Raw genomic sequence first — 26316 nt, forward strand, 5'->3', positions numbered from 1 at the left:
TGAGAGGGCGCATTCACCTCGAAAATTTTCTTTGCGCGATCTGGCTTTAATAGAATTGTTGCTTTCAATTTTGGTACCATCCCCTCTGACAAGTCACAGGAGGGTGTCTGATTTCGATGACTACCGAAGGTCGTTTCGATACCTTCCTATATTTCATTGTATCGCTCGGACTGCGCCTGGTGGCGTATTGAAATGATGAAATTCCTACCAATAAATTAAAATAGAAATTTGTGAATCGTTTCTATATGCTCTTGTTATTATTATATTATAATTCTAAGCTAGTGGTCGACATTGTATGTCGGTATTGGCAACATTGTCCGCATTGTTTGCATTGGCGGCATTGACGGCATTCGCCGCATGGGCGCCATTGGCGGCATTGATGAGATTGGTGACATTGTTGGCATTGGCGACATTGACAAAATAGACACACCCGAACAGTACATGCGGGGTTATATCACCTCACTTGCAGGACCTCAATCATTCCCGTGGCGCTAACTCCATACTCTCGCGGTACCTTGGTATCTCCATCGACCAAGCATATCGGTGGTTCAGACTAAAATGTACGATCTGCATTCATTGCTATTTTCTCTATTTCTCTCATAGAATCAGGTATACGAGTTGATATTTGCGCAATTGGCATGTGTGATGAAGCTAACAATAACTAGGGCTGGGCACAATGATTCGAGTACTCGAATCTGAAACGAGTATTAATTTTATTTCGAGGCGAGGAGTAAAAGACCATTTTTTTCGAGTACTGAAATGATACGCTTCTCACCGCTGAAAGTTAATTTATCAACGAGAATTATAATTTCCTTGCTACTTTTCGCCGTTGAAGCCTTGAAACCTTTATTGGCCGTGTCATAGGTAACGAAATATATGGTAAAAGCTACGAAGGTTACTGAACGTAGCACATTTCCGAAGCCATGATTATCCCACGACATTTTCACCAAGAGAGAGAGAGAGAGAGAGAGAGGGGGAGAGGGAGGGAGAGAGAGAGAGAGAGTGAGTCTTTATTCGTATGCATTACATATCGACATAACACTACAAAGTGTAACAGTGAAATGCGACATGCAGGGTAGACGGGAGGCTCGATATGACATAGTCTTCAGAGCCGAGCCACCCGGGACAGGAGCAATTTTCACATTCGATAACTAATGATAAAAAATAAAATTAAAATAAACTAACGAACGAAAGGAAAAATAAGACACCGTATCATGGACCAATTTGAAATACAATGCAAATACAATTTAGCGGTAGTTATAGAGATAAGAGAATGAAAACATTGTTTTTTAAAAGCACAAGAGTCTAAATTGCGGAGATCAGATGACAGCTTATTCCAAAGATTGACCCCATAAAACTGATTGAATTAGTTTCTAGACTGGTAGAGTGGTGTTTCACAGACATAGACAAGTTAGAATAAAATCTGGTATGATGTCGGTGGGTATCTGAAGGTATATTGAACAGATTATCAAAATATAGTGGCAGTTCAACTTTATGATAGCTATGCATAAATTTCATTACCTCAAATTTGAAAATGTCTTCCACTTTCAATATTCTAACGCTTCGATACATGCTATTACAATTTGAAATGCAATCGGTGTGGTCGAGAAAATACCCAAGTATCTTTCATGACATGGATAACTGACAGTATATTCTTTGTTGTGACATAAACGGTACATATTTGAACTTTGACGAATTATATTATGTTATGTCGTCATAATGAGTGATACTCGATTACCCAATTCGACTCGAAGCATATTACGTGATTCAGAATCGAATCACTCAGGTACTCGATTTTCCCATTCCTAACAATATTCCGTAGCAGTGCTATCCGAAATGCTTCAAATGCTATACTTGAAAAATATTGGGTCGGTTTTCTGAAGTTGAGAAACGGTCATAATATAAATATACTGGTATAAAATTGAATCTTTAAAAACTTCAAACCATATTATCGTCGCAAGAATACCAACCAACTAAAACTTTAGATCAATATTTCATGATTAAAGCAGTATTTCAAGCCGAGTATGTTATGGTGGGGCAATCGCCGTGATACTAGCAAAGTTTATTTCACATTTTCAAATCACATAGCATTCAAATCATTGCGCAATGCTCTTCAAAAACATTTTCTATAGTCAGATCCTTAAAACAACTTCACCTTTTGGTTTCGTTGTCTCTGATTCCATCATCGTTCGGGTAATTGAATGGCTGACTAGACTATCAAAAATGTATATCAATAAATATAACTTGAAAGCCACTAGATCAGTGGTCCGCGGACGCATGCTAAGCTTATATATTCTGTGTGACTAGCCGACTTTGCAGTTTGGAGTGAATTTCTAAAGTAGTTCAATCATCACGAATTTGAATCGGTCTCATGATTTTCATTCAGGTACGCAAAATTATTACTGCATAACTACATACCTAGCGCCTTCAATGTTTCCTATTTATTCTTAAGAGTAACTTCGGCACTAGGTTTAAATATCAGCTGGTGAGACACAATACCGATATTACGACCATGCGATATTGGTATGCTTTCATATCTTGGCCAACCGTCATTTATCTTGTACCAATACTAACTGTATTGATTGGTGAAACTGCAAAAATACGTCTTTCTTGAAATTGAAATCATAATGCGAAATTTGTGACGAATTGATTGGCTCACATGGAATTAGCTCGCACCGAACCTAAAGGCACCTTCACGGCGAGAAATAAAAGCGAACGTGATAATAGCACGTGGCGTTTCCGTGGCAGCGCCTTTAGGTATGAACGGGTAAGCCTACCAGAAATATATATTCTTAATGAAAATATCACATCAAGCACTTTTCAACGCGTAAGGAGATATTACGAAATTTATTCGATAATTACTTTTCAAACGATTGCGAATGTGCACAAATGTATTGAGACTGAAAGCTTTGATCTTCTTATAATCGGGCGTAGACATTTACGACATGATGATTTACCCGACTATGGAAAATCACAGGTGATGATTCAATTTCTGATTTTCCGTGGCCGGCTAAATCATCACGTTATCATTCATTTGCCCGATTTAAAGATTTCGCGTACCCCCTGAAAATGCTTCAATGACCTCCAGTTCAGAACCTCTGGTATAGCATTGCCATGATATGCATGCATCATATATTCCATGTCCATCAGTTAAAATTGCAATTTCATGATTCCCCGAACAGCACAGGTATACGTTCCAAATCATTTTAATATTCTAAATTAACATTGTAAATACGACCAAGAAATCCTCATGTCAACAAATCGCAACATTACGAAGCAATCTCGATATCGTAGCTTCTCAAATCAAGATTCACATGAAAATTGCGGTGATAAATTTACTTCTGGTTCTGATCAGAAAATATGTATTCCGGAGGGAGTCAGCAAAGATCTCCGTGATTTGGACATGAGCAAATCTAGTACGACGCCGGAGCCAAGACGCCAGTCAGCAAGACGCAGCGACTTCCAACAACATCGGTGCGATATATGCGACAAAGAATTTCGTCATAAAAAAGGTTTAACATTGCATCAGCTAATTCATTCCGGTGTCAAAGAACAAGTTTGCGAAATCTGCGGGATGGAATACAGTACAAAGACAGCTTTAAAAAAGCACTTGAATCGTCACATTGTAGTCAAGCAACATTGGTGCTATATATGCAACATGGATTTTCATTGCCAAGGACAGTTACATGCACACGAGACAATTCATTTCGACGTCGCAAAACATTCCTGCGATGTATGTGGCAGAGAATTCCGCCTACTGCGCGATTTAAAATGGCATTTCGGTATCCACACTGATTATAAACAGTATCGCTGCAACGTATGCTATAAATATTTTCGCCAGAAAAAGAGTTTAGCAGTTCATCAGCTTATTCATTCCGGTATCAAAGAACAAGTTTGCGATATCTGCGGGAAGGAATTCCGTACCAAACAAGCTTTAAGATCACACGTGAATATCCACAGTGTAATCAAGCAACATCGTTGCGATATATGCAACAAGGAATTTTGCGATAAATCGGCTTTACAAAAACACTTGTTAATTCATTTCGGTGTCAAAAACCATAAGTGTGATTTATGTGGGAAGAACTTGAGTACAAAGGCCTTATTGCAACAGCACAAGGATATCCACTTGGGAGTAAAACGACATCGATGCGAAATATGCGACAAAGAATTTCGTCAGATAGCTAACTTGAAGCAACATTTGGAAGCTCATTTTGGCGTGAAGAAATTTTCATGCGAAATCTGTGGACTCGCATTCCGCAGCAGTTCAGGCACGACCACACACATGAAAATTCATGACTCTCTGAAAGAATATCGATGCGGTAAATGCGGGAAGGAGTTTCGAAGAAAATATGGATTGAAATCGCACATGAATGTCCACAATGACCTTAAACAGTATTGATGCGAATATGCAATACGAAATTTCGTTACAGAGACCCTTTAAAGCGCAATGATCTCAAACGCGCGGCCCGCGTCGGTAGTTGGGATTTTCAAGTATTCGACAATGTTTAACTCGTACATATCTTATGACTGATTTGAGAACTTGAAATTTACTCTAAAACGTACTCCAAAAACCTGAAACTACTCATCAAACTTCGGAAGGTCAGCTATCATGTCACATTGCTTGATCATGATGATAAAAAACGACACGATGATTCGTGACTGAATATCGTGATTTGGAGTTTGACGCGACTTTTCGTACAATTATACTCGAACTCGGACTGACTGGTTGATGAAATATAAATGACTCGAGCTCAGTCGGTCGAACGTTGAAATCAGAGAAGGTCTTGCGACTCGACACGCCGTGACTTGGTACAATCACGAAGTAATATACTATTGAATAGTATATTCATATCGAAATGAACCTGCATAATTTCGGTTGGCACGGGTCAGGGGTAATCGTCAGCAACTAGTAGAAAATAGGAAAGAACATTGTATATCAACAATAGTATCACAAAATGTGACGTTGTCAGCATGAAATGAGAACTTAAATAGGAGAGCATTCAATGTACTATTTTAAGACGGTACACGAACTCCTTTTATAGAAAAAGCTTGGACTGATGTATTTTGATAAAGGTCAACTCCAGGGCACACAGATGGAAGTGTGAGCGGCCACTTCCGATGATGCGAAATCTGTCGTTTCGATAATTTTACGCACAAGCAGGATAGTGCACTGAACGCTCTCTCATTCGAAGTTTCATGCTGGTGACGTCATATTTTGTGATGCGATTGTTGATATTGATATACAATTTTCTTTCCAATCCTCCGCTAGTTGCTGACGACCACCCCTGACGACTGCAGCACCGTAACTGCCGCACCCCAAACCCCCCAATTGGGGGGGCGAGCTCGAAGGGGCCCAAAATTAGTTCGTGAATTAGCATAAATCATAGAGTATTTTTTCAAAATTTGTGCCAATTTTTCAAACTTTTTTCGCGCTGTTCGCGAATTCAAGTAGTCATTTATCTTTAATATTGGGTATTGGGCCATTACCGCGCCACGACCCACCAAGACATACAATCAAGTTTTAGGCCATATAACATGCGACTCCAAGAAGTGTGCCAGAACGATCGGCAGCGAGAAAACCTTGGCCGAAAAGGTCTATGCCCTTATGCTGACCGAATACTTCGTTATATATACAAAATACATATAGGTTTAATTGTGTCCATAGGCACCTAAATGACTGGCGCCGAATGTTCCTGTCTTTGCAATCTGAACCTCACAAGACAAATACCATCCCGATGGGAAAAATTTTATGCCAGTGAAGAAATACCAATTTGAAATCGTGTGCGTCTCTTAGTTTAGAAGCCCACGTTTGGGCGATTCAATATTTTTTGATATAGCCGACTGGAAGTCACGAAATAACATCATGTAACGAAGTCAGATCAACGGGTCCGCCCGCCCGAAGATGTTTAATTACTATTTACGGGCCCTCCCGTTTTCAAGACACTTCACTCAGCACTACCGGTAAATATAATTATGGGAGTATAGAGGACAATAAATTGATGGCATAATATATATATGCAATGCCGATCTGATTGACCGATTTTATCGTAAATTATCGAAAATTTTCGCGCTTGGCGCTGGCTCACAACACAGTATAGATGATTTCGTGACAAACGCGAACAACGTGATGGGGGTCGTTTTATCACCCTATGGGATCCCAAGTCCCACGTTTTTGGGGGCCTGACGAGGTGCTGTTTCGTTCCTGCCAACGGGTATACGCCCGAAGATGTTTAATTATTATTGAGAGGTCCTTCCTTTTCAAACACACCGCACTCAGCTCTACCGGCAAATCTGATTACGTGAGCAGAAAAAAGATAAAAATTGATAACAATATATATGCAATTCCTGATCATACCGACCGATTCAATCATGAATTCTAGAAATTTCGGTATATAACCCTATGGGGGGCCCAAGACCAAAGTTTTAGGGGGGCCTGACGAAGTGCTGTTACGGCCCTGCTGACGAGTGCCAATCGGAAATATTTGGGTTTCATTTCAATATGAATATACTATTCAATTGTATACACAAGCAGGATATCCAACAGATAATCAATGGCAGAATTTATGGCCTTGCGAACGCTCAGCATCAAGCTTGAGCGGATGATTCAAGGGTGATCTTTTCACCGAGCGTGATGCACGTGTTCATTTTCATATTCGGGTTTATTTCAATATGAATACAGTATTCAATTGTATATTGAAGTTCTGTACCTCCAAGAAGCTCTTTGGAGTAGTATTCTATCAAAAAGTCATGGACAATAGTAGTTTATCTAAAGGTCTATCTGTAGCAGGGGTTCTCAGCCATTTGTTGGCTGTGGCCCATTTCCGGTTTGAAAATGTTCTGTGGCCCACCTCTTATAAAGTCATAGTGCATTTCAATGTGTGGTAGGCTAGTCGTTGCCGATATAGCTATTTCTCTTAAAATATATATACACATTTTTCTTTGATGAATGGGATACTACAGAGAAGTGGAGAATTTTTTTAATATGCTAGTACTACAATGTAAGCCTACCTAGTATATGCCTTGTAACTGTTGAAGTTGCCATGTAATAACATTAAATTCATTGATACGACCAATTCATGTGACTCTTACATTATGTGCAATGATTTCAAGGCCGGACATTTTTAGACCGACTCCGATGATTGATGTGCTGTGATAACTCATCAATCCATTATAACCTTGCCGGAATACTTGTACATTTCAGTTATTATATAATAGAAATTATTTTCGTTGCTGTTGGCCGGAGGTTGTTAGCTGGGAGGGGGGACGAAAGCCGCCGTATCTCCTCCCATTTCGACTAGTACATCCGTGACTCCATACGTGCCACTAAGTCTCATCAGAGTCGGATGAACAGCTTTATGTAGCATACATATAATTAGATAACATCAATATATTTTTTAATATACGAACAAAAAATTGCAACCAAACTTTTCACGAATTCTACAATTTTCTAAATAGCTCTGTGGCCCACCCAAATTACTCGTGTGGCCCACTAGTGGGCCATGGCCCACCCTTTGAGAACCACTGATCTATAGTCTGCGTTGCGTATTGCGTTCAGCTATCTCAACACGTCGGTACGGCTACGATTGGCATATCGTTACCCCCTTGGTGTATAGTTGGTTACATCAATGGTCATGGTCACCCTATGGCTCTTATCCACGATACTATGGCCAATTAAAGATGAGTAGGCGTACGCTCCACAGATGTAATGCAAATGGATTCTTCGGTGATTGGAAATTTATATTAAAATGGCACAATTATTGTATTCAAGTTGTTATTGATCCGTTACAATATTCGAACGCTGACTTAATTTGACCTTGGCAATGACATGATCAACAGCCCACTCACAAGGAGTGTGCTCGAAACTCGGATTAGGTTACACTGTTCAAATGCTCTGATATCGGATCAATCTTTGTTACATTCTAAAATATTTTTGCTATAGTTGTGGCACGTCAAATGTCCGCTAGCTGCAAAATTATAACGCAACAGCTTTTACGATGTCATGATTCATTTGTCCTCTCGCACGGTGCCTATAACTCAATAATTCGACAAATTATGCCAATTACAACAAGACTCTTGTTCTAATATTTGTATAATTATGCCATAATTGTGTAAATACTTTTATAAACCGACCGCTGACCATAAAAAAGGCTGCATAACGATGCAGTCCTGGTTAAAGATATTTTTGGTCTGTTTATGACAGTGGTCGGAAGCCTTTTTCTTCGAAGGAGCAATATTCACGCGATATCAAGGGTGGGCAACTATTTTTCCCAGCGGGACAGCGGCAAAGCAGAAAATACTATGACTGGACGAGACAAAAGATTACACTATGTTCTGCGGCGTGCAGTTTCATTGTTAGCACATGTTGCTAAGTGGATACGTTATGATATTCGGCCACGTCACTAGTTATGTATGGCATAGTAAAATAGCGAAAAGAGTTTGTACTCCCCAAAGGGCAAAAAGGGTGGTACAATAAGATGGAACTCAGAATTATATCGCGGTCATAAATCCTACATGCCTACTATACGTTCGACATGCATAATTTGGATTCAAATGTTGTATTCGATTTATACCGCGGTATAAGCCTGAGGTAGATTCAGGTTTCGCGTGCCATGTGTGCATAATGCATATTCACATCCGTATATCAGGGGTGGTACGCGATTGGAAATGCACACTCTTTTCGCTGAGAGTGTACTGGCTACGCTAGCAGGATAGACATGACCGTGTGTATGTATTCACTGCATGATTTGTCTCATACTGCCGATTCAACTTATATTGCTGGTGCTAACCGTAAACTTGAAAAACCGATTCCCAGCTGAAAGCTGGATTGCTCACACTGACGTACGTAGGTTACGTAATCGCGGCACATGAATAAACTAGACTTAAAAGTTTTTTTTTTGGTATTCATGGTGTTTGTTGACTACTATGGTCATTTACACCAGACCGATGTTGTTATTATTTTTCCGTGCCTGTAGACTGATAGCACGGTCCACCTCTAGGCTTTTTTGTAAGACACCGCTGACGCGGATGAGGTGGCGGGGAGTAGCCTAGATAAACCACCAACACTTAGATATCGGAATTCTGGAGTCGGCGCATCGGTCGGACTCGAGCACGCACCCAATTGGTGTTGCAGCCGCGGATTATACCATTGCGCTATCTCGGCACTGAGACTTCAAGTAAACGCATATCCGGATCAGTTTATAAAGTAGTTTTTGTCCAAACATGAACATTAAAGAATAGATTGTATTGTCCTAATTCCAAGGAACTTTTTGTGGGCCGCACAGAATCGGGTCGTGGTTCGCACAATGCCCAGGTCTGGCCTGCATTTTCAATTGTGAATGACAAGCCCCTGTGACGTCCCAATTGAAGATTCGTTACGTCATGGCTAGAAAAAACGTGTTTTAAACATGTTTGTTTTAAATGGATTTTTTTTAAATGCAACCCTACACTGCGCAAACTTGATTCGCTATGGATATAGCATGTTGTTTGTTTGGGGAACTCATGGTGTTTAACGACTACAACGGTCATTTACACCAGGCCGATTTCTGTTTCTTTTATTCCCTATCTGTCGCCTTGTAGCCCGACCCACTTCTAGGCATTTTGCAAGACATCGCTTACTTTACGTGGATGATGTGACGAGGGGATATAGCATGTGTGAGTTGTTTAAATGATATGCATAATTGCGAGGGTTGATCTGGCACGTCTTATAAAATGAGATTTCTTCAACTTGTGGAGTTTGTTATTCAACGTATGGGGTCCAACACGGTGGCGTTGGCGAAGTGCTATTTAAGTCCTGCCTATAAACGTGGCCTGTGGATTAATTTATAGTTCACCACCATCGTCCGCAGGGTGTTTTCCGTGACTATATATTTGCACGGCTTGTCGTTAATAGGTCTACTTACACAATCAATGAATCAACCTATGTATTTCCATCTGCCCACACAATGCACACAATGCAGTGTAATGAACAGACTGGGAGATGCCGAACGGTAAGTTGGTTTAGTTGGGGTCTCCTGAACTGGCATCCAGTCAGTGTTGGAAACAAATCACTACCTTCGAGTCACGAGTCAAGTCACAATTGAAGTCAAGTTGCCTTTTCGAAGTATATGGGGTATGGTTACGTCATTGCATTTTGCTAGCTGTCTGAAATACAGATTGATTCCGAACTGATGAACGAATATAAAGTTGAATATACACGCAAAAAGGCGCTGTATCGCTCACATATACGTAGAACTGCTAAATTACGTAAGTAATTGCACAGCCTCAATTATTAGTGAGTAGGTTTGATGAAAATACAAAATAAAGACTCTCTCTCTCCCCCCCCCCTCTCTCTCTCTCTCTCTCTCTCTCTCTCTCTCTCGGTGCATATTTAGGCTGATGAAAATGTAATGAATTGTTTGGGTTCAGCATTATCTGAGACGGTACCTCGACAAATCTATCAAGACAGGAGACGGATGAGATGGTGCTCACAAATGGCGACGCCAAACGTTGGCGTAGAAGTTTTCAAGTCTGAATAAGCGCTAACCTGTTGATGAAATGGGGCGTTCTGCAAATAAAAACTATATTGCGTTAGGCATTGAAAAACAGTGAAGGTATAGACGCAACAACGGCTGTCTGCGATGCGAAGTCCACCAGTAGCAGGGTTACCATATGTCCTCTTTTAAGAGGATTTGTCCTCTTTTTTGACTTTTTTGAAAGTGTCCTCGAAGCAGGGCATGGTAAGGTATGGTATGGTATGGAAGTATGGTATGGTATGGATCGATATTTTGGTATGGAATATGGAACAATGCAAGTATGGTATGGAATGGAAGATTTTAATCTATGGTATGGAACGACATTTCCATACTTCCATACATTGGTGCTTTATACATTTTATCGTGATCTGTGCAAGCTTCATGAAGCGTATATTGTTCGTTGTTCACGGAATACGATCGTCGATCGCTTTTGTAATGTGTGAACGTGAACTATTGAACGCTGTGTAGGAACAAATACACGCTTGTGCAACGGTTTTAGGAGCACTTGGAATGACATGATTTTGTGATGTAATAATGACAGGAGTAAAGTTGATCCGACATTCTCTCGAGTCGAGAGACACGACGTCTCCGAGTAGAGTCTGTCATGTGACGCAATAATTGGTAATGTAGGCTACTCCAACTACCTCATTTCTTGAGTGACGACAGCTTACAAGCAATCATGATGCAACGAACTAAATGCTCAATGTGATTGATGATTACATTTCTTCCGAAACATTGTCCGCACATCTATACTATTTACATACCGAGATATCTTATTGGTCATATTTCAAACGATCTCGCATTAGGATTATAGATCAGGGAGTGGGGTAGATGTAAGTTTGGAATTCTCGCCACGTTAACCCCGACCAAATACTGTACTAACAACCATGCAGATCGCTGCAGGTTGCCTGCAGCTGTGATATTTTATGGGTGCGCCTATACTATAAATTATTTTGCGAGTATTTACTTCAAACTTGCATGTGCCTCATGCCAATGTACCGGAAATGAGATGATATGCATGGAGCAGGGGCGGGCAACTTCTCCAGTCGGCGGGCCGGAAATAGGGAAATTAGGCACTTGGCGGGCCGGAATGCTGAATGGATAAATTATTCGCCCATGTATACAAGGAATAAATCGTATTTAATGAATGTATTTTATCGACAGCAATGTCACTTCAAAGCCATTTCTCGCCGATAATGACTGCAAGGTTGATTTGAGAATAGCATTGTCATACAGGCACCGCCGTGTCTGCTTCTTTCTGATCAAATAACTCACGGTGCAATCCTTAATTAAGATTTCAAAGCGTTTGATAAGCCCGGTACCCAAAATTTACCAAGAATAAATTCATTAGGGTTCAGCCCATCGTAAATGCCGATAATGCAAGTCTTCTCTCTTAGACGAACTTACGCGTAACCTCCACTATCGCACGCTGCACATTGCGCACACCTATATAATAACATACAGTCACTAAAATTTGACGTTTGGGCAAGTGATTATGTAGACGGGAAACTGTCCGCGGGCCGGAAAAAATCTTGTTTCGGGCCGCATCCGGCCCGCCGGCCGTAGGTTGCCGGCCCCTTTTATGGACAGTACTAGATAACAATCTGCTCACTATCTCATTTTGCTCGCGGAAGCTGTAGAGCAGTGGTTCTTAACCTTTTTTCTTCCAGCGCCCCCTTTCAAAAATTATCGTGCTCCAGCGCCCCCCCACAACTTCATATTGTAAGGAATGTAATAAAGACAATGAGTAAGAGGGAGGGCCATAACAGCGCTTTGTCAACCCCCCTAAGAACGATTGCCTTGCGCACCCATAGCGTGATAAACCGAACTTCTGAGGGCTTCGCCCCCACGAACCCCATATCGTGATTTTGATGGTCAGCAAAGTTTGTGTGGCCTGGTCGCCCTATGTACCAAAATTTTCTATAATGCATGAATGAATAGGTGGTAATTACATATATAAGTCGCTATAAACTTTTTATCCGCTCAGCCCACGTAATCAAATTTACCAGTAGCACTGAGTGAGCTGTTGTATAGGAACATAGGAAAAAAGGGGCACGTAATTAATAATTAAACATATTCGGGCGTGCCCGCAGGTACAAGTATTCGTTACCAGGGCCGTAATAGCACTTCGTCAGCCCCCAAAAAACGTTGGTCTTAGCCCCCCCCCATCGGGTGATAAACCAAACTTCCAGGGGGCTTCGCCCCCAGACCCCCTTTCGGCTATCCGCTATTTGCTGATACTAGCCCCAACAAAAAAAACGTTGGTCCTGGGCCCCCACCGGGTGATAAACAAAACTTCCGCGGGACTTCACTCCCAAACCCCCATTAGGCTGTCCGCTATTTGCTGATGGCCTATTAGGTATCTACATCGCGTGTCCATTTACTGATCCAGCTATTCTCGCCTAGTCGCGCGAAGTGCGAAAAATTTCACTAATTATTGATTGAATTGGTCAATATCATCGGAAATTGCATGTAAATTGAGATCAATTTCTGTCCTCTCTCTGCTTACGTAAACACGTTTACCAGTAGAGCTGATTGAGGTGCAATGTTCCCTCTAAGCTGCGCATGTGCGCAGTGCTGACACAGTCTCTGCGCACAGAAAATCTACTTTGCCCACAACAAATCCGGAGTTAATACCCTTTTTTAGTCAAGGGTCAATGCAGTGAGTTGTTGAGTGGGCGCAGACTCATCAAAACTTAAAATGAACATTGTGAGGTTTCTTGGAAACTGTAGGGCCCGTTACTAATGATTAGGGCGGTTTTTTTTTGACATGTCAAAATTTGTCAAAATTTTGTCAAAATTGTAGCGTTAGGTCAAAATTTGTCAAAATTGTTCATAAAGTCAAAATTTTTTTGATGTCTTTATTTCGTTTGTATTATAGATTTTGCAGTGTCTGTGAACGTATCATTTGAGATTTTACAGCTTGTAGTCTACTTTATAGGCCTACTGTTGTACACGGCGCATTGTCTGCTCATACTGAATCATCAACGGTCAATGGTCAACGTACCGCAATATCCTAACTGGGGCATCATTCTTATATTGAGAAGCGCATGATGAAAAATTGTAATAGACAACATTGTCAGAATGAAGCAACATATTGCGTCACCTGTAGTGTATGCACATTGCACAACTTGAGTGTTGTCAGCCAACTGCTGCTGTTGAACGTCCTTGGCAAGTAAGGACATGCACTTTTTACACAAGAATATAGGAAAGTATCTCTCGTTGTACTACAATTCTTTTTAACTATTTCCGCCATAATACGTATTGCAACCACTGGAATTCTTCATAGAGCCAGATTTCGTTAAAATATTGTTTTCTATATGTACAAAGTTGCCTGTTTCTAAGCCAAAAACGTTTTTTCAGGCCAAACTACTTCGTTGGGACAGCCAGTTACAACCGGAAATGTAGATAACTGGTACAATTTTGACATTATTTGGGAAAACACCTAATTTGCATACGTTAGGTCAAAATTTGGTCAAATTCAGTTTTTTTAGGTCAAAAAAAGTCAAAATTTTGATTTTTTAGGTCAAAATTTTCTTTTTTTTAGGTCAAAAAAAACCGCCCTACTAATGATTAAACATATTCGGGTGGGCGAACCCGTTGGTATGACTTCGTTGCATGATGTTATTGCGTGACCCCCTGTCTGCAATATCAAAAATATAGAATCGCTCAACGGGGATATCGCCCAACAGGAATATCCCTGTCGCCCAATCGTACTAAACTAAAAGACGCACACGATTTCAGATTGGTATTTCTTCACTGACATATAATTTTTCCCTGCCAGATGGAATTCGTCTTCTGGGGCTCAGATTGTCAAGAAAGGAACATTCGGTGTCATTCATTTAGGCGCCCATGGACAATTAAACCTATATGTATTTTGAAGGCATATGTAACTAAGTTTTCGGTGTTAATTTGCTCTGAATACTCATTAAGGATATGTCCTATCACCACATCTTCTGCTGCGAAGCCATTTTTCTCCAGCGCCCCCCATACCACCCCCCTGAGCCCAGCGCCCCCCATATCGCCCCCTGAGCGTTTCTGCCCCCCTTCAAAATCGCCAGCGCCCCCCAGGGGGCGCTGGGGGAAAGGTTAAGAACCACTGCTGTAGAGTAGACGTACACGGCACCTCAACACCGTGAACTAAACCTCACCAAAACAGACTCTATAAAACTATTACCAGTACTTAGATCCGCATTAGATTCGCTAGTTTAAGCAATAATGACATCCGAAATATCAATAATATAGGTGCTATAAAAGGTAGTATACTTATGATATTGAAGTATTTGAAAGTATGGAATGTATGGAAAGTATGGTATGGAACAATGTTGGTATGGTATGGAAAATTGCAAGTATGGTATGGAGAGAGTAAGGCAAGTATGGAGTATGGAAAATTCTCGTTCCATACCATACCCAGGGATATATAGAACTCCGGGATGGCTGACTTCATTTTGGCCTTTACCTAAGTAGGTCCAGAAAGTTACCTGCAATCTGCCTCGAAATATCCACTTTTCTGCAAGCTAGCGATACAGCTGTTTCTAGAATAATGATCCTCACCCTTTTGCGGAATAGTTAGCGAGTAAGCTAGACATTTTTCCCATATCACAACCTTACTGCTGTATAGCCAACCTAGTAAAGTATGACACTGCTGTGTAGCCAACCAAGTAAAGTATGACAACTCTTAACTTCAGTGAATCATGAATGTGTTTAATTTCTACACATATAATCTGCATCAGGCCATAAATAACAGAGTGAATAACGAATAAAATCAGCGTCATCTACCTCTTTACAAGCCATTGCCAGAAACCGTGCAGCTGGGAAGGGGGGGGGGGGTAATAGGATTAAATCAACCGTTTCCATTAGCGTTAATCGACAATTACCATGAAGTATAGGGTTGCATTTAAAACAAACATGTTTAAAACCAGGCCCTTGTATAAAACATACTTTTTTTAAGCGATGACGTCAAGAATATTTAACAGTGACGTCATATTGGATTGACATGACAATTGAAAATATAGTGTGAATATAGCTCCTTTGACGAAATATATGTGCTATTGCTGTTGAACCAACTATTTTGAGGGTTCCAGCCATTCCATATCGATATTAGTCGGCTATATCGGGTGGTAATCGTCCACAGGCTCATACAACACATGTTTTGGAAAGTATTCACACAACTATGGCATAATTTTACAACTTAAAAAGAATTTTTTTCAAAAGGCCTTTGTTTAAAACACTGTTTAAAGCATGTTTTAAACATTGTGTTTCAAACACAGTTTGTTTTAAATGCACCCCCACCATGGAGCATTTACAATAACGAAAAGATAGCACGGCCTGTAAGGACTCGAAATTGTGATAGCAGCATTGTAATCTTCTATGTCACTCAATGAAAGTTGATCAAGAAATCAACACACCATTGATACTTCTCTTCAGGTTCAAATGCAACCTCGGGGGGTAGAAATTTGGTACATATCATTATCAGTTTGAGATGCATTCGGTAGACCCAGTCACCCAGTTGTTGCATTCAACTGATATTTTGTTCACCGAGCAATAGATTCATGACCGCAGTGAAGAAATTACAACCATGGCTTAACGGTACATCACGAATGGGCGTCCTGAAGCATTTCATGCCATTTATCAGTTAAGAAATATTCAGTATCATTGTCTTGCAGATTTTCCGAAAGAGCGATAGATATTCCATGTCAAAAAAACATCTCGGTGAGAAGGCACGAGATCCAAATATTCAGATTGTGGCCATCTTCGCCAAGATTTCAATGGGATGTGCCGAGTATAATATATCAGGATATCCACTGTTGACGTGATGCATGATGCGAATGCTGGAACATCGCATTTGTTTTTTCCGGAATCTGCAACAAAAATGAACAAATGATGTATTTAGAGACACAAATTAACCTTAAGAATATATATATAGATGTATGCAGTTGTTCTATAGTGAAGAACTTCTACTTCATTGTAGTACTCAAGTAGGTGTTGCCTATTTTCGAAGATAAATCTTGTAAATTTGAAGCAGCCATCTCCAAACTCAAATACCTTGCAGGCATTTCACTTTCTACAGCTACTTGAGGAAGTTTAAATACCAGTACGCCCGGGAATACGACTATTACTTGAGTAGCAACGCAGACTACTTTAACCACATCAGGATTATTGTAAATCGCTCATTAAATAACGTATCACTAGAATCAGCCTAACTTACCTTTGGCCGACCGAGGAGAGCTCCAATGCCTTATTGCGACGATTTGACGAAACCTTGCAAATTGAAAGCAATCCTCAGAGTTTTCTCTTCCTTCGTCGTACAGGCCTATAGCCTATAGGCTATAAGTGTTTATATGGTAAAGACATGCCGTATCTCAGGGTCGTATCTTGTCCTGACGATTGTGTTGGCTTATCCATTCAAGGAAGTGGGCATCTTCATGGCTTCAGTAAGAGCAAATGGTCAACAAATGTTGTGGCCATATACTGTACTGGAAGTCAGCCATTGGCAGTTCGCAACAGTGCATTTCTGTTGAAGTATAATTCCAGTACTGTAGCATTAAGGTGCCATCCATTAACAAACATATGCCTGTCTTGATTTACTAGACATGTAACTGATGAATAGTATCTGTAACAAGAGATTGGATTCAAAAGTTGTTATGGACACTTACAACTGCAACGACCTTGAAGTGTTGTGTTTGTATTAGATTCAAATGTTTGGTTATCCTTAATTGAAATGCCTCTTGAATCTTGCACATCGGTAGTGTACTCGGTGGCTCCAATTCTTACTAAGAATAATCAAGCAATGATCTGGAATACCGGTAAGCCTACAATAGGCTACCAGCACTACCTGCATATTCACATATTAATCTATAGCACAAGATCTTAACTGACGAAGTCCCTCCTAACGGTCGCCTTCATAGCTCACACGGCACAGTGTAAATGTACACTTGTACTTGTACAATGTACACTGTACGTACAGCCTTGGATGGTATGGTGACATACATCCGCATAACATACCGGTAAATGAAAAACATACCGCAAGGCGTAATCTAAATCATACTGCGGATATCAATGTTAACGTTAATTATTCTACATTTTGTTATTTTCTCACGATTATCATCGCAGCAAAACATGTTACATAAGATACTACAGAAGCAGAGATATTCCGAAGCCGAGTAAATGACCGTACCGGCATACCGCTAAATTGCTGCTGAAGGAATAGGGCTAATACTGCAAAGTTTCAGACTACCTGAACATCTCATAACCTGGTTAACCTATAGCTTTATATAAGAACATTAACATGAATACTATATGCCCCTACCGCTCTCAAAAACTTGAAATTACACACCGATGAAGCGGCTGACTGGAACGTGCATCAAAACCGAATGGGTGAATCCGGACCTACTCAGGTAATGCCGCGATGACGCAATTGACGCAGTCAGCCATCCCGGAGTTCTATATATCCCTGACCATACCATACCATGCCCTGCATGTAGTCTAGACAAAGGCTATGGTATTTCACTACTTAACAAAATCCCATTTATGACTAATGTCTATCAGTAGTAAGAGGTTGTGTGATACTTGTAATCAGGATAGTGTGCAATGACAAAATTAGTAAGTTCAATCTCGTTATTAGTTGCTGACTCATACACAAGAGCTACACTTGGATTTTTTAGCTACATTTTTATTATACTGCCATATTTGAATGATTCATACATTTCAGGATATATCAGTCCATGTTATAAAAACTTGAAAAGGAGGGATGTTTAGCATATATTTCTTTCATGTTAATTGCATAGTGGATAATTCAAGCTGTGCCACAATGAAACAATTTAGCATGCCACCGATAATCATATGTTTGCATATGTTTATAGTTAATAGTTATTCAACCGACAATGTGCCATATAATTTTCGAAGTAAATTGGTAATAATGCTGGAGTCGGAGTCGGGAGTCGGAGTCGGTACGTTCAAAGACCCAGGAGTCGGAGTCGAAATCGGTAAGTTTAAAGACTCAGGAGTCGGAGTCGGTATATTGAAAATGTGTGGAGTCGGACTCGGGGCCGGAGTCGGTGGTAAAATTTACCGACTCCACAGCCATGGTAGCAGTAGCAGTTGTTGGCTGACAACACTGAAGTTGTGCCTGCGTACACTGCTGGTGACACACAGTGTTGCTTTGTTTTGACAATGGGGTCTACATCACATTTTTTATAATGCGCTTCTTGATATAAGAGCCATGCAATGTCCACGCAGTCTTACTTCAGTTAAAATTTTGCGGTTCGTTGAGCATAACACCATGTCAACCTATTTGTTTTATTTGAATGTTTATGATTCACAATGAGCAGACGATGGGCCGTCTACAACGGTAGGCCTATAAAGTAGGCTACAAGCTGTAAAATGTACAAATGATAATAAGTTCCCCAACAATGCAAAATCTACAATACAAACGAAATGTAGGTTGTAAAAAAATTGTGACGTTGTTTACAATTTTTTGACCTAACGCTACAATTTTGACCTAATTTTGGCAATTTATCAGCTTAGCAAGCTTATCTGACTTGTGATTGCTCTCGCCGTCATTCAGTCTTTATTGCTCGCATGATATAGGCCTACCAGGTTTCGATTACCATCGATAATGATTAGAACATATGGTTGTGTAAGAGTAGGCCTATAACATAGCTGTCGATCGGTAGATCTACTCGTTTTACGGATAGCCAAGCTTATGTCCTGTGTGACTAGCCTACTTTGCAGCGTTTATTGGCCCAATGAGACGAAATAGGGCAGAGAAGAATTACCAGACTGTTGGAGACTTATCCTTGCAACTAGGGCTGGGCAAAATCGAGTAACTGAGTGATTCGATTCTGAATCACGTAATATGCTTCGAGTCGAGTCGAGTAATCGAGTATCACTCGTTATGACGTCATAAAAGAATCTACGTCAAAGTTCAAATATGTACCGTTTATGCCCCCACAAAGAATATAATGCCGTTTATCCACCTCATAAATGATACTTTCGTATTCTTTCGACCATACCGATTTCATTCCACTTGGTGACAATGATGTTGGATAATCATGACTTCGGAAATGTGCTAGGTCCAGTAACCTTCCTAGCTTCGTACCATATGTTTCGTATGCTACGATACCGCCAATCAAGGTTTCAAGGCTTCACCAGTGAAAATTGGTATCGAAAATATAATTCTTGTTGATAAATTAACTTTCAGTGGCGATAATCGTGTAATTTCAGTACTCGAAAAAATCGTATTTTACTACTCGACTCGAATCGTCAAAATTAATACTCGATTCAGATTCGAGTACTCGAATCATTGTGCCCAGCCCTACTTGCAACCCGATCCGCGCTAGCAGTGTCTTACAAAAATCTAGAACGAAAGTAGGTCGTACAAAAAATGTAGTTCAAACATCACTAATTTGAATCGGTCATATTGTTTGCATTCAGGTATTCAAAATCATTGCTGCATAACTACATACCTCTCGCCTTTAATGTTGTCTATTTATTCAAATGGATATGAGTAACTTCGGCAGTTGGTGAAACACAACGCCGAGATTACGGTCATGCAATATTGGTATGCTTTCATGTCTTGGCCAACCGTCATTTATCTTGCACAAATATTAACTGTAGGCTAGTGAAACTGCAAACAAGTGCGCTTTTCATGAAAGAGAAATCATAATGCGAAATTTGTGAGGAATTGTATTTGTTCGCATCGAAATAGTTCAAAGCGAACTTGACGGCATTTCTGCGGCTGCATGTCCCAACCAAGTATAAAATATGTGGTCGTGCTATGGAAATCAGCAATATCGATTTTTTTGAGAGCGAGAATCCAATATGTACCTTCACAGTGAGAAATGGAGGCGAACGTAATAATAACGCATGACGTTTCCGTGGCAGCGCCTACGAGATCAGTAACATATTTTTTAATGAACATATCATGCTCAGCACTTTTCAACCCGTTGGGAGATATTACGAAAATTGTTCGGGAATTACTTTTCAAGCGATTCTGAATGTTCACAAATTTAATGAGACTGATCCCCTCTTCTTATAATTGGGTAGACATTTACTACGTGATGATTTAACTTACCATCGAAAATCAGAGATCATGATTTAATTTCTGATTTTCCACGGTCCGGTAAATCATCACGTCATCATTCATGTGCCCAATTTAGAGGTTTCGAGGACCCCCTGAAAATGCTTCACCGACCTCCAGTTGAGAACCACCGATATAGATTTCCATAATATGCATGCATCATATATTTCATGTCTATTATAGTTAAAATTGTAATTCCATGATTCCCTTAACACTACAGGTGTAAGTTCCGAATCATTTTGATATTGTGAATTATATTTGACACTACGGCCAGGAAGTCCTCATGTCGACAAATCGCAACAATACCAAGCAATCTCAATGTCGTAGCTTCTCACATCTAGACTCATATGAGATTTGTGGTGATAAATTGACTCCTGTTTGTGATCAGAAAAGTTGTATTCGGGAGGGAGTCAGCAAAGATGTCCGTGATGTGGGCAGGAGCAAATCTCGTACGAAGCCGGAGTTGAGACGCCATTCAACAATACACAACGACACACAGCAACATCGGTGCGACATATGCGACATGGAATTTCGTAGTCAAGTAAATTTACAGGGACACAGATCGATTCATTTTGATGTCGCAATACATTCCTGCGATGTATGTGGGAGAAAGTTCCGTCGACTAGGTGATTTAAAGCTGCATTTGGATATCCACAATGATTACAAACAATATCGCTGCAACACATGTAATAAACAGTTTCGCCAGAAAAAAGGTTTAACATTGCATCAGCTAATTCATTCCGCTGCCAAAGAACAGGTTTGCGATATCTGCGGGATGGAGTTCCGTACGAAGTATGCTTTAAGGGTGCACGTGAATGTCCACGGTGTAATCAAGCAACATCGCTGCGATATATGCAGCAACGAATTTACCACTAAAACGGCTTTAAAACAGCATTTTCTGATTCATTTCGGTGTCAAAAACTATAATTGTGATGTATGTGGAAAGAATTTTAGTAGAAAGGCGCTATTGCAAGAGCACATGGATATTCACTTCGGATTAAAGCGACATCGATGCGAAATATGCGACAGGGAATTTCGTCAGATAGCTAGCTTAAAGCAACATCTGCGGGTTCATTTTGGCGTGAAGAAATTTCCTTGCGAAATCTGTGGATGCGCATTCGGCAGCAGTTCAGGCACGACACGACACATGAAAATCCATAACCCTCTGAAAGAATATCAATGCGGTAAATGCGGGAAGGAGTTCCGAAGAAAAGATGGATTGAAATCGCATATGAATGTCCACAATGACCGTAAACAGCATTGATGCAGCACAGGGTCCTCCTGATACTCTTTAAATCCTTAATCCAATCGAAGTTACATTATGGCATCCTCTGTTGGGGGGCTGCCAGTAAAACTGCACTCAAGCCACTGCAGAAACTACAGCATAAAGTGCTCCGAATCATAGCTAGGGCCCCAAAGGGACCTGGCTGCCCATCCAATAAGTCGCTGCTGAAGAGATTCGGCGTCCTAAACATAGAAGATATGCGGAAACTAGAAATCGCCAAGTTTATGTATCAGTTTCACTGCGGTCGTTGCCCCGAATATTTCAATGACTTCTTTACCTCTGAATCAAAAGCGCACAAGTACAACACACGCGCGTCCACGTCGTCCAAATATCATATGATCGACCGAAAAGATCATCGCTCCATCAAATATGCCGGACCTGATGTGTGGAACAGTATCCCGCCGGCCATCCGACAGTCGACGAGCATGTCCACATTCAAGTCGAAATACAAGCAATTACTACTAAATAAATACAGTCCATCCTCAAGATTACCGGACCACGACTGACCTATAGATCTCGCTTCCCATGACATGCCGCCCTATTTCTTGTCGCTTTCTTTTTCTATACTGTATTCTTTACTTTCATTCAGAGTGCATGCCTCCTTTTTACTACGCCTAGGCCAAGGTGGGTGTCCCATTCCATTGACAAATCCAAGTCGCTTCGACATCTTCCTGTCTATTCATTGTATCGCATTTTTTGTGGTGTATTGAACTGATAAAATTGCTAATAAACCAATGATGATGATGATGATGAATTCAGTTCTTTAAAGCATCAGCAGATGAATCTTTGTAATATAAATGAAGTTTTATGCGAAATCGTTAGAAAAGTTTTCATCCAGACACATATATGTTCATTCCAGCAACAATGTAAAATGGATTTGATTGTGATATTTGTGACGGGATCTTGCAGAAAAGAGAAAATTATGAGTAGACACATAAAAATTTAAAATGTAAGCGAATAAGAGGAAGTTTACATTGCAACAGTATAGCATGGTATGAAATGAGAAATTTCCATACTCCATACCGCCTTACTCGTTCCATGCCATACTTTACCATTTTCCATGCCATAGCAGCATTCCTACATACCATCTCTGGTATTTTTCCATACTTTTGCTATTTCCCAACCTAGCGGCTAATACTCTGTTTTTGATGTGTGGAAATTTTCAGGGGTTTATATTTATTGGTATTATTATATTTATAAACAGCCCTGTCCCTGTCATATGTCAGCGAAATAGGTTGCCTCACCATCGAAGACGGGACGTGTAATATGTAGGTGATGTGTGGAAATTTTCAGGGGTTTATATTTATTGGTATTATTATATTTATAAACAGCCCTGTCCCTGTCATATGTCAGCGAAATAGGTTGCCTCACCATCGAAGACGGGACGTGTAATATGTATGGGATAAGCCTATTTGGGAATAACAACAGAAGTTCACGCCGTGTAAAACTATTGTAGTCAGTGTTTTAGGTGTCTTTCGGGACCGGAGCGGTCTGCAGTAATGTGGATTGATCGTCAACGAAATTCCATAAAACAAAGTTTTCTCTCATCAGAACATATTTTAGAATACAATTTTACACCAATGTAATCATTAGGGTTTTTCGGAAAGCGGATGAAATGTCCGATTTTCTCGCATATTTGTGGGTCATATCATTATAGTTTCAGTAGCCAGCATCAAGGTGTCCATAATTTGATCAGATATAACCGAATTTAATGAAGTTACAATGCTTGTTGGCAGGCATGGCTGAAATGACTCTGAGACATAAGACACAATTTTTTCCGTTACAATGATGTTTATGTCATGCAGAAATTGCGTGATGGTCATCCGAGCGAAGCGCAGGAAATGATTTCCAAGATCAAGAAATTGTTATATATTATGTGACTGCTACGATCTCAGAGTCTACGATTTATAGACTCCACTTGGTAGTTAACGGAGTCGATGTTACGATAAACGAAATGTAAGATGTAACGCAACATCGGTTGAATATCGTTCGTTTTTATGATATTAGGATTGGAATAATTATCATGAATATTATTTTCCTTCATATGCGCACTGCACAACTTTTTTCGTCTTCAAATAGATGTGGGCCAGGGGAAGTGAGTGTGTGTCGCAATTTTGGATATGAACATATACCGGTCAGATAACGATTTTCTGAGGATTGCAATCGAACAAATCGAAAGTAAGATCATAGTCATCGTTCTGGCAAAACTGCCAAAGTATGGAAGTGTGGAAAAATTCCGTACCATACTTTAAGATTCCCATACCATAACTGATCAATTCCATAGGACAGCTGTTCTCAACTGGGGTCCACGAAGCATTTTCAGGGGGTCCGCGAAGCCTCAAAATATTTGATAACCTAATTTGTATTTTTTTTAATACGCAAAATCGCGAGGCAGTTTTGCTTCATTAGGCTACTAGTAAAACTTCAGTGCTCACATCTACAGAATGGCCGTCTGAGATGAAATATCCTAATTTGCTGACTCATTTTAATTGCTTAATTGCCAATAGCCTACTGATACAAACATTTTGCTGTTGGGGATTGTGGGGAAAAAAGTTGGATGAGTAAGGTCAATCACGGTAACTTCAAAATGTTTACCAAAATCCATTTATCCCTGTCATACATAACCATTTTTATCCATTATAACTTCAAGATAACATGCTGGATAAAAGTGACCAGGCTTGACGTTATATGTTCATTAAAAAAATGTTTGTTAATTTTGGTGCCGTATTTATTGCCATTGGATTTTGTCTTAGTGCTTTGTGTAACTACAAGTAAGTCAACTGAGAATGGGATGCATATATCTGCTCACACTGAATTTAGTACTGTACCTAGTTATCAATTTTAACATGAATGTATTCCAAACAAAGCAACTCATAGTGCAGTGGTCGGGAGCCTTTTTCGTCTGAAGAGCCATCTTAGCCTTATATTTGCCATTTCAACTCCCAAAGAGCCATACATGTCAATCAGTTGCTACGTCACAATTTGAAATTCGTGACGTCATGGTAGTACTAATTCAAACTCACTACATGGTAATCGTCATGTGCGCCATATTTTCTCTGTAAAAACACGTAGGCTACTAATTATCCTGTGATAGCGCAATTCATCGTAAATTGCTCAGAATTTATAATATCTTATATTAATCTAGTATAACTATAGCACTGATTCCGAAAATAAATCTTGATAGACTTTTCAATTAGGCGGTGACATGCACGCTGCACTACACGCTTACATTTTAACAGCAGTACTAGAAAGCTACTTATCAATTTGGACGTGGATAGCGAAGCGTTTTTCGTAATTTGGATTTGTAATTGGAATGTCACTTTCAAGGCAGTTCATTTCGCAGCGTAGATCAAGAAGACAATGTGTATTTGAAAAGTAGATTGTCATATAGGTGTCCCCATGTCTGCTATTCTCTTAGTCAACCAACGTATGGTGCACTCCAAGACTACGCAGCGGGCGATGCCGGGTACATCGAATTCGCGAGTGATATTGGTCGCTGGCGCTACAGCAACCTAAATTTTAGGATTTTGTAAATGGGTCCGAGCCCTTAACAATGGATAGACAACTGGCTTGACCTCTCGAATACGTGTAAATGCTGCTACGAGAATAATTATTCTGGCCGTTAGGAAAATTCACTAACAAGTTGCTGCAATATCGATCAAATTAAGTACAAAATTAAAAATTTGCCAAAGAGCCATATCTGATACACAAAAGAGCCATATATGGCTCGCGAGCCATATGTTCCCGAACACTGTCATATTGTATACTATAACGTTCAGGTGAGGTTGTGAACCTCAACACTAGAAAGTATCATCCTTTATGATACGATGAAGAAATATTCTGACGATTTAATTATGTAGCTGCTCTCAAATACAAGTATATTTTTGGTTATTCATTTCGTGCACAAAACCTACAAACTTATTTTATGTACAAGGGGGCTCTCACTCTCAAAAGTGATATAGGCTACAGTGCCTCCTTCTTCGATTTTCACCCGCTGTGCGCTGCGGGATATAATACCTAATTCGACAAATTTTGTTGAAAATAACCCTAGCAAGCGTGACGAGAGTGTTTTAAGGGGAAATTGGCGATCTAACAGTACGCGCAATTCGTTTTACATGAATTATAATAACCCACTACATTTATGAAAACATATGTAGCAAACGTCGCCGCGTAGCGTGACCAAAAATTTCGGGATTTGACATGTTCTGTGGAATGTCAATTTGCTCTGAATACTCAATAAGGAAATGTCGTACTACCGCATTATCTAATACAGAGCCATTTTTCAAGCCATATCGCCCCCTTGAGCCCAGCGCCCCTCATATCGCCCCTAAGCGTTACCGCCCCCTTCAAAATCGCCAGCGCCCCTTGGGGGGCGCTGGAGGCAAGGTTAAGAACCACTGGCCTATACTAATCATATTTAAATGTAGGCCTGTAGGGAA

General features: G+C 40.3%; 2 long non-coding RNA genes across 2 annotated transcripts in view; both read left to right on the forward strand.

Annotated features, from left to right (window-relative positions):
* LOC145447843 (uncharacterized) overlaps window positions 1-8161 on the forward strand; it is a 54323-nt gene extending 46162 nt beyond the window's left edge. The window contains exon 2 of the long non-coding RNA XR_013917725.1: window positions 5162-8161. This is a non-coding gene — a long non-coding RNA (uncharacterized LOC145447843). The remainder of the gene's footprint in view (window positions 1-5161) is intronic.
* The window catches only part of LOC145447848 (uncharacterized), a 272584-nt gene that overhangs the window by 128770 nt on the left and 117498 nt on the right, over window positions 1-26316 (forward strand). The gene's annotated exons all lie outside the window — the stretch shown is intronic.

Source organism: Botryllus schlosseri, chromosome 10 (genome assembly GCF_051294905.1).
Source record: "Botryllus schlosseri isolate E-star chromosome 10, Bs_hap1, whole genome shotgun sequence".
Lineage (NCBI taxonomy): Eukaryota > Metazoa > Chordata > Ascidiacea > Stolidobranchia > Styelidae > Botryllus > Botryllus schlosseri.